The following is a 15,412-nucleotide window of genomic DNA, read 5'->3' as shown; positions in this document are numbered from 1 at the left end:
TATATGGAAAGGTGTTCAGGAAGGAATAAGAAAAGTGTTTCGAACTGATGTAAGTATATGAGTTATAGTGATTCATGTTAGAAGGAAGATACATGCTTAAAAATGTGTAGAGATTTGTAATTGGCTTATTTGTTTAATAATGTGTTAATTAACGGTAAAAGACCATTGGAGATAGATATTCAACATCATATTGAGTGGACAAGTTTTAGTAGGCAGGCAGGCAGAGAGAGAGAATGGACTAATAAATAGGTATACATTTTTTTTCTCGAATGGTATACTTTAATAATCTTAGGTACATATTTCAGAGTGCGACATTCTTGCGCGCGCGCGCACACAAACAAACACACACACACACACACACACACATACACACACACACACACACACACACACACACACACACACACACACACACACACACACACACACACACACACACATATACAAACATACATACAGTCTCGACAGTCAAATTGCAGAAACTGTCACAATTATGACAAGGATCACTCATATTGGATATATACACACAGAAAAATTCACGTCGATAAGTCACTCCAATTACACGTATCTACACACACAGACAACATATTTCAGTGAGTGTGGCCCATAGTATACATTAATATTCACACATGCCAGCCCATTCACTATTAATTGGTGTACATATTCATTCACTTACATGTTTATTTGTCTCTTTCTTATAAAATACACACACACACACACACACACACACACACACACACACACACACACACACACACACACACACACACACACACACACTCACTCACACATACACACACTGAAAGGAATCTTTCAGAACATTATATACCAAATATGTCAGACCAATCCTGAAGTATGCAGCTCCAGCATTGAGTCCATATCTAGTCAAGCAATAGACTAAACTGGAAAAGATTCAAAGGTTTGCCACCACACTAGTACCCGAGCTAAGAGGTATGAGCTACGAGGAGCGAATACGGGAATCAAACCTCACTTCGTTGGAAGACAGAAGAGTTAGGGGGCACATGATCACCACATTCAAGATTCTCAAGGGAATTTATAGGGTTGATAAAGACAGGCTATTTAACACACGGGGCACACGCACTAGGGGTCACAGGTGGAACCTGAGTGCCCAAATGAGCCACAGAGTTATTAGAAAGAACTTTTTTTAGTGTCAGAGTGGTTGACAAATGGAATGCATTAGGAAGTGATGTGGTGGAGGCTGACTCCATGCACAATTTCAAGTGTAGATATGATAGAGCCCAATAGGCTCTAACCTGTACACCTGTTGATTGACGGTTGTGAGGCGGGACCAAAGAGCCAGAGCTCAACCCCCGCAATCACAATAAGGTGAGTACAATTAGGTGAGTACACACAAACTCATTGTTAATTTTTTCTGGAACACAACCCGACAAACCGTTTAACAACCAGGTACCTACTCACTGCTTCGTGAAGAGAATCGTTCAGTTAAGGATTGGTGCCTAGTCAATCCGCTCTTCCCGGCTAGCCAGGATATGAACCCAGACGAAATCGCTTGAGAAGCGTGAGATGAGTGCCTTGCCACTGATCCACAGGGACTGCCCAAATATGAATGCCATCAGCAGCACTAGCAGTTGGTGTTACTAGGCAGGTTACCCATCCAATTACTAACCAAATTGAAAGTTGCTTAACTTGGCTAATGGGACGAGAAGTAGTGTCCTTTAAGTGGTAGTATGGCCGTTGTTATTGTATACAAGTGGTAACCAATAACTTGTCAGTGAGTGAGTGATGATAATGGTAACTGTGGCGGAGGATACTCACACATACCAGCCAATTCTCCATTAATGATAATACTTATAGCAACTATTTAGTCAAACAAACAAACCAAAAGTGGACTTTTGCACCAACATGGAAATGTTTGGATGCCATTGATCTCGCACAAATTGCTCATAAATGCCACACGCTGGTATTTAAAGAACCTAAACAATCCTCTTCAAAGAACGAATGACTACTCTTAGGCCTTGGATTATGCTCTCTTCGGCTTCATTGACAGTACTAATAACTTCTTTGAGTCGGGAGACAGGCAGTCTATATATATGCATGTTAGGCTTGTATAGTGGTCTCGAAAACGCCACCTCACAAGGTCAAACTAAACCTCATTCACCAGGATGCCAGTGGGTCACCAACTCCTGGATACCTATATACTGCTAGGTGAACAGATGCATTAGGTGATAGGAAACGCTACGAACAATTACAGCCCTGCCCGACCGCGATTCGAACCCTGGAATCCCATATTGTGAGTCGAGAAGGAACACATCATTCATGTTGCATATTTATGTGTACTCACCTATTTGTGTCAGGAGGATCGAGCATTAATCTTAGAGTCTGCCTTTTAAGCCGTCGGTTGTTTATAGCAATAACTCCTGGCCTATTTCCTAACCTAACCAAGCCTAACCTATACCCTACCCTAACCTATAACCTACCACAATCTATAGCCAAACCTAATCTAACCTAACCTAATCTAAACCTAACCTAACCTAACCTTACCTAAATAACCTAATCTAACCAAACCAAACTTAACCTAACCTAACCTAAACTAACCTAAACTAACCTAACCAAACTATACTAACCTAACCTAACTAACCTAACCTAACCTAACCAACCTAACCTAACCTAACCTAACCAAACCAAACCTAAACTTACTATTCTAACCTAAGCTAACTAACCTAACTTAACCTAACCTAACTAACCTAACCTAACTAACCTAACCTAACTAGCCTAACCAAACTTAACCTAAACTAACCTAACCAAACTATACTAACCTAACCAAACTATACTAACCTAACCTAACTAACCTAACCTAACCTAACCAACCTAACCTAACCTAACCTAACCAAACCAAACCTAAACTTACTATTCTAACCTAAGCTAACTAACCTAACTTAACCTAACCTAACTAACCTAACCTAACTAACCTAACCTAACTAGCCTAACCAAACTTAACCTAAACTAACCTAACCAAACTATACTAACCTAACCAAACTATACTAACCTAACCTAACTAACCTAACCTAACCTAACCAACCTAACCTAACCTAACCTAACCAAACCAAACCTAAACTAACTATTCTAACCTAAGCTAACTAACCTAACTTAACCTAACCTAACTAACCTAACCTAACTAACCTAACCTAACTAGCCTAACCAAACTTAACCTAACCTAACCTAACCAACACCCACCTCGCAAGATCAAACACCTTAACTGACCCTGACCTAACCCTCACCAGGATGCAATCCTACGAGAAGCTCACAACACCTGGATACCTGTTTACTGCATGGAGAACAGAGACATTAGGTGATAGGAAACGCCACCAATAATTTCATTGCTGCCTGTCCGGGTTTCGATCCAGGAATCCCCGATTGGTAGTCTAGAAGGAACACATACATGTTTCATATCTCTGTGTACTCACCTATTTGTACTTGCAGGACTGAGCAACAGTTTTTGAACGTTGACATTATAGCCGCCGGTTGTTTAAAGCAATGATTCCTGGTCTATTTCTCTGTCATATCAACTTTTAAAATTATGAATGGAGTTTGCATCTTCAACTGTTGGTTTTTGTAAGTTTGTTCTCACCTAGTTGTATTCACCTAGTTGTATTCACCTAGTTGTGTTTGCTAGGTTTGACCTTCAGATCTTTGGTCCCATCTCTCAATTGCTCAAGTAGTTTTTCCAGAAGTTATGTAACTCATAACTCTCAGCTCTGTTGGAACAGAGGCTGCATAGGCTGGGGCTGCATATTCAATGATTTGTCTCCCATAGGTTGAAAAAAAGGTTACTTCTTCTTTATAAAAGTTAGAAATGTACTTACTTTGAACTAGTAACTAGACTAGAACTAGACGGATAGAACTAGTCTAGTCGGATAGGCCGTGTTCTTAATCCGGATGATCAGGCTGCGTTTGAGCCTGTCGAAACGATTGCAATTACAGGGCACAGATTCCTCTCCTGTAGCAGCATCACTTTCCATAGATTCTCTGGATTCTCTGGACCTTCTGGCAGTTCTCACGTTAACAAATTTAAAACAGTTTTTTGACAAACAAGAAACGCCACATTCCTTTGATGTTTAAATTTTTTATCTCTGTCCGTGTGTGTCTTGATTCCTTATTATTATTGATTCCGTATATGTCCTTGTGTGTCTTGATTCCTTGTGTGTCTTGATTTCGTGTATGTGTCTTGATTCCGTGTGTCTTGATTCCTTGTTATGTCTTGATTCCGTGCGTGTCTTGATTTCGTGTGTGTTGTGATTCCGTTTGAGTCTTGATTCCGTGTGTGTCTTGATTCCGTTTGAGTCTTGATTCCGTTTGAGTCTTGATTCCGTGTGTCTTGATTCCGTGTTATGTCTTGATTCTGTGTTATGTCTTGATTCCGTGTTATGTCTTGATTCCGTGTTATGTCTTGATTCCGTGTTATGTCTTGATTCTGTGTTATGTCTTGATTCCGTGTTATGTCTTGATTCCGTGTTATGTCTTGATTCTGTGTTATGTCTTGATTCCGTGCGTGTCTTGATTCCGTGTTATGTCTTGATTCCGTGTGTGTCTTGATTCCGTGTGTGTCTTGATTCCGTGTTATGTCTTGATTCCGTGTGTGTCTTGATTCCGTGTGTGTCTTGATTCCGTTTGAGTCTTGATTCCGTTTGTGTCTTGATTTTGTGTGTGTCTTGATTCCATGTGTGTCTTGATTCCGTTTGAGTCTTGATTCCGTTTGAGTCTTGATTCCGTTTGAGTCTTGATTCCGTGTGTCTTGATTCCGTGTGTGTCTTGATTCCGTGTGTGTCTTGATTCCGTGTGTGTCTTGTTTCCATTTGAGTCTTGATTCCGCGAGTCTTGATTCCGTGTGAGTCTTGATTCCGTGTATGTATTGATTCCGTGTGAGTCTTGATTCCGTGTGAGTCCGTGTCCGTCATAGTCTATGAGTGTCCGTGTCCGTGTCCGTGTCCCTGGGGTTTTGAGTCCAGGATGCCATTTGTGTCCCCTCAAATTGCCTCCCTTATCTCCTTGGGACCTTGGGATCGTGTCAGTGTCCGTGTGTGTCTTGATTCCATGTGTGTCTTAAGTCCGCGTGTGTCTTAAGTCCGCGTGTGTCTTGAGTCCGTGTGTGTCTTGAGTCCGTCTGTATCTTGAATCCGTGTGTGTCTTGAGTCCGCATGTGTCTTGATCCTGTGTCTTGAGTCCATGTTTCTTCTGAGGCCGTGTGCGTCTTGATTGTCCGGGTGTCTTTGGGGTTTTGGGTCCAGGAAGCTATTTGTGTCGACCCAAATTGCCTCCCTTCTCCCCACCTGAAATCCAGGTGAATTGAATGACCTGCCCGAGGTCAGTGGATCCAGGTATCCATCCGTGAGCCCCCGGATTTCAACCCTTCCCCACATTCCAAGGGGTCAGTCAATCAATCTTCGGCTATCTAGAGAATCTATCGAAACTGATGCTCCTACAGGAGGGGACACACAGAGAAATCTGTGCCCTGTACTTGCAACCATTCCGACAGGCTCGAACGCAGGTCTATCCGGATTAAGAACATGTTCTATCCGACTAGGCCACGCTGGAGTTGCCTTTGGAATAAAATTTGGCACTTGTATTTATATCTCGTAGTAAAGTTAGTCAGTGTCTGTTTATCAACATTTGCAATGATTGACGTGTGAAGTTGTGAGTTTGTGTTGACAGTTAGAAATACATGACAGCTTATTCGATGAGGTTGCAGTCCAGTGAGGCAGTTTCATGAACGAATATTGGAGAATTTAGGCAAACTGACGTGTGTGTGTGTGTGTGTGTGTGTGTGTGTGTGTGTGTGTGTGTGTGTGTGTGTGTGTGTGTGTGTGTGTGTGTGTGTGTGTGTGTGTGTGTGTGTGTGTGTGTGTGTGTGTGTGTGTGTGTGTGTGTGTGTGTGTGTGTGTGTGTGTGTGCGTGTGTGTGTGTGTGTGTGTGTGTGTGTGTGTGTGTGTGTGTGTGTGTGTGTGTGTGTGTGTGTGTGTGTGTGTGTGTGTGCGTGTGTGTGTGTGTGTGTGTGTGTGTGTGTGTGTGTGTGTGTGTGTGTACTCACTTAGTTGTGTTTGCGGGGGTTGAGCTCTGGCTCTTTGGTCCCGCCTCTCAACCGTCAATCAACAGGTGTACAGATTCCTGAGCCTATCGGGCTCTGTCATATCTACACTTGAAACTGTATGGAGTCAGCCTCCACCACATCACTTCCTAATGCATTCCATTTGTCAACCACACTGACACTAAAAAAGTTCTTTCTAATATCTCTGTGGCTCATTTGGGCACTCAGTTTCCACCTGTGTCCCCTTGTGTTAAATAGACTGTCTTTATCTACCCTATCAATCCCCTTCAGAATCTTGAATGTGGTGATCATGTCCCCCCTAACTCTTCTGTCTTCCAGCGAAGTGAGGTTTAATTCCCGTAGTCTCTCCTCGTAGCTCATACCTCTCAGCTCGGGTACTAGTCTGGTGGCAAACCTTTGAACCTTTTCCAGTTTAGTCTTATCCTTGACTAGATATGGACTCCATGCTGGGGCTGCATACTCCAGGATTGGCCTGACATATGTGGTATACAAAGTTCTGAATGATTCTTTACACAAGTTTCTGAATGCCGTTCGTATGTTGGCCAGCCTGGCATATGCCGCTGATGTTATCCGCTTGATATGTGCTGCAGGAGACAGGTCTGGCGTGATATCAACCCCCAAGTCTTTTTCCTTCTCTGACTCCTTAAGAATTTCCTCTCCCAGATGATACCTTGTATCTGGCCTCCTGCTCCCTACACCTATCTTCATTACATTACATTTGGTTGGGTTAAACTCTAACAACCATTTGTTCGACCATTCCTTCAGCTTGTCTAGGTCTTCTTGAAGCCTCAAACAGTCCTCTTCTGTTTTAATCCTTCTCATAATTTTAGCATCGTCCGCAAACATTGAGAGAAATGAATCGATACCCTCCGGGAGATCATTTACATATATCAGACACAAGATAGGACCGAGTACAGAGCCTTGTGGGACTCCACTGGTGACTTCACGCCAATCGGAGGTCTCACCCCTCACCGTAACTCTCTGCTTCCTATTGCTTAGATACTCCCTTATCCACTGGAGCACCTTACCAGCTACACCTGCCTGTCGCTCCAGCTTATGTACCAGCCTCTTATGCGGTACTGTGTCAAAGGCTTTCCGACAATCCAAGAAAATGCAGTCCGCCCAGCCCTCTCTTTCTTGCTTAATCTGTGTCACCTGATCGTAGAATTCTATCAAGCCTGTAAGGCAAGATTTACCCTCCCTGAATCCATGTTGGCGATTTGTCACGAAGTCCCTTCTCTCCAGATGTGTTACCAGGTTTTTTCTCACGATCTTCTCCATCACCTTGCATGGTATACAAGTCAAGGACACTGGCCTGTAGTTAAGTGCCTCTTGTCTGTCGCCCTTTTTGTATATTGGGACCACATTCGCCGTCTTCCATATTTCTGGTAGGTCTCCCGTCTCTAGTGACTTACTATACACTATGGAGAGTGGCAAGCACAGTGCCTCTGCACACTCTTTCAGTACCCAGTGTGTGTGTGTGTGTGTGTGTGTGTGTGTGTGTGTGTGTGTGTGTGTGTGTGTGTGTGTGTGTGTGTGTGTGTGTGTGTGTGTGTGTGTGTGTGTGTGTGTGTGTGTGTGTGTGTGTGTCTACTAGTTGTGTTTACTAGTTGTGTTTTTGCGGGGGTTGAGCTTTGCTCTTTCGGCCCGCCTCTCAACTGTCAATCAACTGTTTACTAACTACTTTTTTTTTCCCACACCACACACACACCCCCCCCCCCCAGGAAGCAGCCCGTGACAGCTGACTAACTCCCAGGTACCTATTTACTGCTAGGTAACAGGGGCACTTAGGGTGAAAGGATCTTTGCCCATTTGTTTCTGCCTCGAGCGGGAATCGAACCCGCGCCACAGAATTACGAGTCCTGCGCGCTATCCACCAGGCTACGAGGCCCTGTGTGTGTGTGTGTGTGTGTGTGTGTGTGTGTGTGTGTGTGTGTGTGTGTGTGTGTGTGTGTGTGTGTGTGTGTGTGTGTGTGTGTGTGTGTGTGTGTGTGTGTTTAAAGGTATGTATTAATTAATATTTAGTGTGGTGTGTGTCCAAATGAATTTTTGAATCAAGCAATCCAATACCTAATATGTGCTAATTTAGGCCTCGTTTTGTATATATATATATATATATATATATATATATATATATATATATATATATATATATATATATATATATATATATATATATATATATATATAACTGTAAACTCACACCCCAGAAGTGACTCGAACCCATACTCCCAGAAGCAACGCAACTGGTATGTACAAGACGCCTTAATCCACTTGACCATCACGACCGGACATAATGAGGTGATAGCCGAGGCTATTTGAACCTCATTCTTTGGGGCACACGTGAGGAACACAAATGCGAACAAGCCTGAATGGTCCCCAGGACAATATGCAACTGAAAACTCACACCCCAGAAGTGACTCGAACCCATACTCCCAGAAGCAACGCAACTGGTATGTACAAGACGCCTTAAAATTTGCATTTGCCTCGCATTTGTGTTCCTCACGTGTGCCCCAAAGAATGAGGTGATATGGTAAAATGCTATGCCCAAGATTACTATCCGAGTGCCGGCGGTGGGGTGGTTCAAATAGCCTCGGCTATCACCTCATTATGTCCGGTCGTGATGGTCAAGTGGATTAAGGCGTCTTGTACATACCAGTTGCGTTGCTTCTGGGAGTATGGATTCGAGTCACTTCTGGGGTGTGAGTTTTCAGTTGCATATTGTCCTGGGGACCATTCAGGCTTGTTCGCATTTGTGTTCCTCACGTGTGCCCCAAAGAATGAGGTGATTTGGTAAAATGCTATGCCCAAGATTACTATCCGAGTGCCGGCGGTGGGGTGGTTCAAATAGCCTCGGCTATCACCTCATTATGTCCGGTCGTGATGGTCAAGTGGATTAAGGCGTCTTGTACATACCAGTTGCGTTGCTTCTGGGAGTATGGGTTCGAGTCACTTCTGGGGTGTGAGTTTTCAGTTGCATATTGTCCTGGGGACCATTCAGGCTTGTTCGCATATATATATATATATATATATATATATATATATATATATATATATATATATATATACAAATATAGCGGCCTTGGTGTCCGCACAGCCTCCCAAATTGCTCTACCAGCCTTCCTTTCCTCCTCCCACGCATCGCACAACCTCGTCAGAGATATCTTACCTGCAACCCTGAGAGATTCAGCAGGAATACACGATCCTGCTTTCACTGAATGTTCAAATCAGTGGGATGTTCTTGCAGCTCCAGCAACCATTATAGAGCCAACAAAACATCACAAACAGTCCGGCTGGGACCACCCTCTAGTGGAAAAAGTAGCTGATGCCATGCTCTGCGCCGCAACATCAGACAAGGAGAAACCCCGCCTCAGAGCAGTGCTTGCCCCCCATGCAGGAGACTTTCTCCTGGCAGTACCCATGTCAGCAATGGGCACACGCCTAGATCCAGAATTCCTTCGTGTAGCACTGGCCCTCCGCCTTGGTGCCCCAATTCACACTGAATACAAGTGTATTTGCAACAGGGTAGAAGCAGACCAATACGGACTGCATGGGTTGCATTGCGGAAGCACAAAGGGCTGGCATGCAAGACACAACGAGGTCAATGACATCATCAAGAGAAGCCTCGTCTCAGCTAGGTGCCCAACGGAGAGAGAACCTCGCATCCTAGGGGTCCAAAACCCGGATTTCCCCGCACTTCGCCCTGATGGCATCACCATATACTCATGGAAGGAGGGTAGACAGTCGATGTGGTACTACACATGTGTATCCACCCTGGCTGACACCTATGTACACTTTGGAGCGGATCAAGCAGGTGGGGCGGCCAACCACAGGGAAACAGCAAAATCACTCAAGTACAGGCGACTGGAAGGTCAGTACCTCTTTGTTCCCATCCCATAGCGTCTGAGACGCATGGCCCCTGGGGGCAAGAGTGCCTTGGGATTTCTCAAGGAATTGGATTCCAAGCTCATTGACGTCACCAGAGACCCAAGGGCTTCCAGTTTTTTGTTTCAGCGCCTCAGTGTGGCGATCCAGAGTGAAAATGCTTGCTGCGTCCTCGGTTCCTGTCCGGAAGCGGAGGAGCTTCAAGAGATCCATAACCTTTAGGCATTTGTCTTCTGTGTTTTGTAACCTTTAAATACACAATATATATATATATATATATATATATATATATATATATATATATATATGTCGTACCTAGTAGCCAGAACTCACTTTTCAGCCTACTATTCAAGGCCCGATTTGCCTAATAAGCCAAGTTTTCCTGAATTAATATATTTACTATAATTTTTTTCTTATGAAATGATAAAGCAACCCTTTTCTCTATGTATGAGGTCAATTTTTTTTATTGGAGTTAAAATTAACGTAGATATATGACCGAACCTAACCAACCCTACCTAACCTAACCTAACCTATATTTATAGGTAAGGTTAGGTTAGGTAGCCAAAAAAAGCTAGGTTAGGTTAGGTTAGGTAGGTTAGGTAGACGAAAAAACATTAATTCATGAAAACTTGGCTTATTAGGCAAATCGGGCCTTGAATAGTAGGCTGAGAAGTGCGTTCTGGCTATTAGGTACGACATATATATATATATGTCGTACCTAATAGCCAGAACGCACTTCTCAGCCTACTATTCAAGGCCCGATTTGCCTAATAAGCCAAGTTTCATGAATTAATGTTTTTTCGTCTACCTAACCTACCTAACCTAACCTAACCTAGCTTTTTTTGGCTACCTAACCTAACCTTACCTATAAATATAGGTTAGGTTAGGTTAGGTAGGGTTGGTTAGATTCGGTCATATATCTACGTTAATTTTAACTCCAATAAAAAAAAATTGACCTCATACATAGAGAAAAGGGTTGCTTTATCATTTCATAAGAAAAAAATTATAGTAAATATATTAATTCAGGAAAACTTGGCTTATTAGGCAAATCGGGCCTTGAATAGTAGGCTGAGAAGTGAGTTCTGGCTACTAGGTACGACATATATATATATATATATATATATATATATATATATATATATATATATATATATATATATATATATATATATATATATGTCGTACCTAGTAGCCAGAACTCGCTTTTTGGCCTACTATTCAAGGCCCGATTTGCCTAATAAGCCAAGTTTTCCTGAATTAATATATTTTTTCTAATTTTTTTGTTATGAAATGATAAAGCTACCCATTTCATTATGTATGAGGTCAATTTTTTTTATTGGAGTTAAAATTAACGTAGATATATGACCGAACCTAACCAACCCTACCTAACCTAACCTAACCTATCTTTATAGGTTAGGTTTGGTTAGGTAGCCGAAAAAGTTAGGTTAGGTTAGGTTAGGTAGGTTAGGTAGTCGAAAAACAATTAATTAATGAAAACTTGGCTTACTAGGCAAATTTGGCCTTGCATAGTAGGCATAGAAGAGCGTTCTGGCTACTAGGTACGACATATATATATATATATATATATATATATATATATATATATATATATATATATATCGTACCTAGTAGCCAGAACGCACTTCTTAGCCTACTATGCAAGGCCCGATTTGCCTATTAAGCCAAGTTTTCATGAAATAATTGTTTTTCGACTACCTAACCTACCTAACCTAACCTAACCTAACTTTTTAGGCTACCTAACCTAACCTAACCTATAAAGATAGGTTAGGTTAGGTTAGGTAGGGTTGGTTAGGTTCGGTCATATATCTACGTTAATTTTAATTCCAATAAAAAAAAATTGACCTCAAACATAATGAAATGGGTAGCTTTATTATTTCATAAGAAAAAAAAATAGAGAAAATATATTAATTCAGGAAAACTTGGCTTATTAGGCAAATCGGGCCTTGCATAATAGGCTGAGAAGTGCGTTCTGGCTACTAGGTACGACATATATATATATATATATATATATATATATGTCGTACCTAGTAGCCAGAACGCACTTCTCAGCCTACTATGCAAGGCCCAATTTGCCTAATAAGCCAAGTTTTCATGAATTAATTGTTTTTCGACTACCTAACCTACCTAACCTAACCTAACCTAACTTTTTCGGCTACCTAACCTAACCTAACCTATAAAGATAGGTTAGGTTAGGTTAGGTAGGGTTGGTTAGGTTCGGTCATATATCTACGTTAATTTTAACTCCAATAAAAAAAATTGACCTCATACATAATGAAATGGGTAGCTTTATCATTTCATAAGAAAAAAATTAGAGAAAATATATTAATTCATGAAAACTTGGCTTATTAGGCAAATCGGGCCTTGCATAGTAGGCCAAAAAGTGAGTTCTGGCTACTAGGTACGACATATATATATATATATATATATATATATATATATATATATATATATATATATATATCTATATATATATATATATATATATATATATATATATATATATATATATATATATATATATATATATTAATAAATATGACCGAAAAGTAAGATTAATAATTCTAACACGAATTTTCTCAATCTTTCGTACATTTCGTTTCACTGTTGGAGGTAAATCAAAAATCAATTCTCCAAAATTCATTTTTATTTCTAGTCTGACGCGACACGAGCGCGTTTCGTAAAACTTATTACATTTTCAAAGACTTTAGTTCACAAATACACAACTGAATAGAACTTACGCATCTCAGATTTTATATCTACATTTGAGTGAGGTGGAAGGGGTGATGTGGCATTAACACAAGACAGAACAAGATGTGGTATTAATAGGGTATTAATTTCATCAACACAAGACAGAACAAGAGTATTAATAGGGTATTAATTTCATCAACACAAGACAGAACACGAAACAATGGATATTGAATAGAAGTGTTTGTAGAAAGCCTATTGGTCCATATTTCTTGATGCTTCTATATTGGAGCGGAGTCTTGAGGTGGGTAGAATATAATTGTGCAATAATTGGCTGTTGATTGCTGGTGTTGACTTCTTGATGTGTAGTGCCTCGCAAACGTCAAGCCGCCTGCTATCGCTGTATCTATCGATGATATCTGTGTTGTTTACTAGGATTTCTCTGGCGATGGTTTGGTTGTGGGAAGAGATTATATGTTCTTTAATGGAGCCCTGTTGCTTATGCATCGTTAAACGCCTAGAAAGAGATGTTGTTGTCTTGCCTATATACTGGGTTTTTTGGAGCTTACAGTCCCCAAGAGGGCATTTGAAGGCATAGACGACGTTAGTCTCTTTTAAAGCGTTCTGTTTTGTGTCTGGAGAGTTTCTCATGAGTAGGCTGGCCGTTTTTCTGGTTTTATAGTAAATCGTCAGTTGTATCCTCTGATTTTTGTCTGTAGGGATAACGTTTCTATTAACAATATCTTTCAGGACCCTTTCCTCCGTTTTATGAGCTGTGGAAAAGAAGTTCCTGTAAAATAGTCTAATAGGGGGTATAGGTGTTGTGTTAGTTGTCTCTTCAGAGGTTGCATGGCTGTTCACTTTCCTTCTTATGATGTCTTCGACGAAACCATTGGAGAAGCCGTTATTGACTAGGACCTGCCTTACCCTACAGAGTTCTTCGTCGACTTGCTTCCATTCTGAGCTGTGGCTGAGAGCACGGTCGACATATGCGTTAACAACACTCCTTTTATACCTGTCTGGGCAGTCGCTGTTGGCATTTAGGCACATTCCTATGTTTGTTTCCTTAGTGTAGACTGCAGTGTGGAAACCTCCGCCCTTTTCCATGACTGTTACATCTAGAAAGGGCAGCTTCCCATCCTTTTCCATCTCGTAAGTGAAACGCAGCACGGAACTCTGCTCAAATGCCTCCTTCAGCTCCTGCAGATGTCTGACATCAGGTACCTGTGTAAAAATGTCGTCAACATACCTGCAGTATATGGCCGGTTTCAAGTTCATGTCGACTAAGACTTTTTGCTCGATGGTACCCATGTAGAAGTTTGCAAACAGGACACCTAGGGGAGAACCCATGGCGACCCCATCTACTTGCTTATACATGTGCCCATCCGGGCTCAAGAAGGGTGCCTCTTTAGTACAAGCTTGGAGTAGTTTCCTCAGAATATTTTCTGGTATGTCAAGAGGAGTACAGGCTGGATCACGATACACTCTGTCGGCTATCATTCCGATTGTCTCGTCCACAGGTACGTTGGTAAACAGCGATTCTACGTCCAACGAGGCTCTTATCCCTGTGGCCCGTGTGCCCCGCAGTAAGTCAACAAATTCCTTTGGAGACTTCAGGCTGAAGGCGCAAGGAACATAAGGAGTCAGCAGGCCGTTGAGTCGCTTCGCCAGTCTGTACGTGGGTGTGGGTATCTGGTTAATGATTGGCCGAAGTGGGTTTCCAGGCTTGTGCGTCTTGACATTTCCATACGCATATCCAGGTTTATATTCCCCAATGATCTTTGGCAGGTGGTGTCCGGATTTCTTGGCGTTCACAGTTTCGATCAGTTTGTTGACCTTTGCTTTTAATTCGGCTGTAGTGTCCTTCGTTACCCTTTGGAGACTTACCGCGTCAGACTAGAAATAAAAATGAATTTTGGAGAATTGATTTTTGATTTACCTCCAACAGTGAAACGAAATGTACGAAAGATTGAGAAAATTCGTGTTAGAATTATTAATCTTACTTTTTCGGTCATATTTAATAATATATGTCTACAGGAAAGACTGCTACCAAAATATACTAATATTAAAGCGCACGACCCAGCAGCAAGGAATCAAGCCTTCACGATAAAATATCGCCAGGATCTGATTCGTGATCAGATATACAAGGCAGAGAATGAAATCAAAGACAACAAAACGCAACTACTTCATGCTACAAACGAGTGGAGAAATAGCAACATCGACGATAGTATCCGTACCCGCATTGAACAACACCTCGACATCCTCACAGACCAACATCACCTCAGCACTGAAACAAGGATTATCAAGAAACTAACAACATTATATGGAGGACCTATGGCAATTCCACGACCAAGAGATGGCTTCCTGAACCTTGCAGGAATTAACCTCACTGAGGACCAAGTCACTCTCCTAAATCTGGGCATAAACTGTCATGTTATGTCCAGACCGAGTGAGATGGCCCGGAAAGTAGAGTTGGAAATTCTGTTGGACGACATATTCGACCTCGAGACACAAAAGAAGGTCACCACCAAAGATACCTTACAAGCAGAACTTATTGCAGAAGGAGGAAAGAATCGAGGCAACTACAGAAGCACCATACTGTCCCCCGAGCTTAAAGCGGCAGCTAAAAGCCTTCGTGAGAACAAGGAGATAGTTGTCAGGAGAGGTGACAAGTCGCCAATATATGTCATTGTTACGAACCCGGATCCAGCGTCCGTGCCTGGAGCAGTGACAAAC

The sequence above is a fragment of the Procambarus clarkii genome, chromosome 78, assembly GCF_040958095.1.
Source record: "Procambarus clarkii isolate CNS0578487 chromosome 78, FALCON_Pclarkii_2.0, whole genome shotgun sequence".
NCBI classification, from domain to species: Eukaryota; Metazoa; Arthropoda; class Malacostraca; order Decapoda; family Cambaridae; genus Procambarus; species Procambarus clarkii.
The sequence above is the reverse complement of the archived record's forward strand: the minus strand, read 5'-3'. Positions refer to the sequence as shown.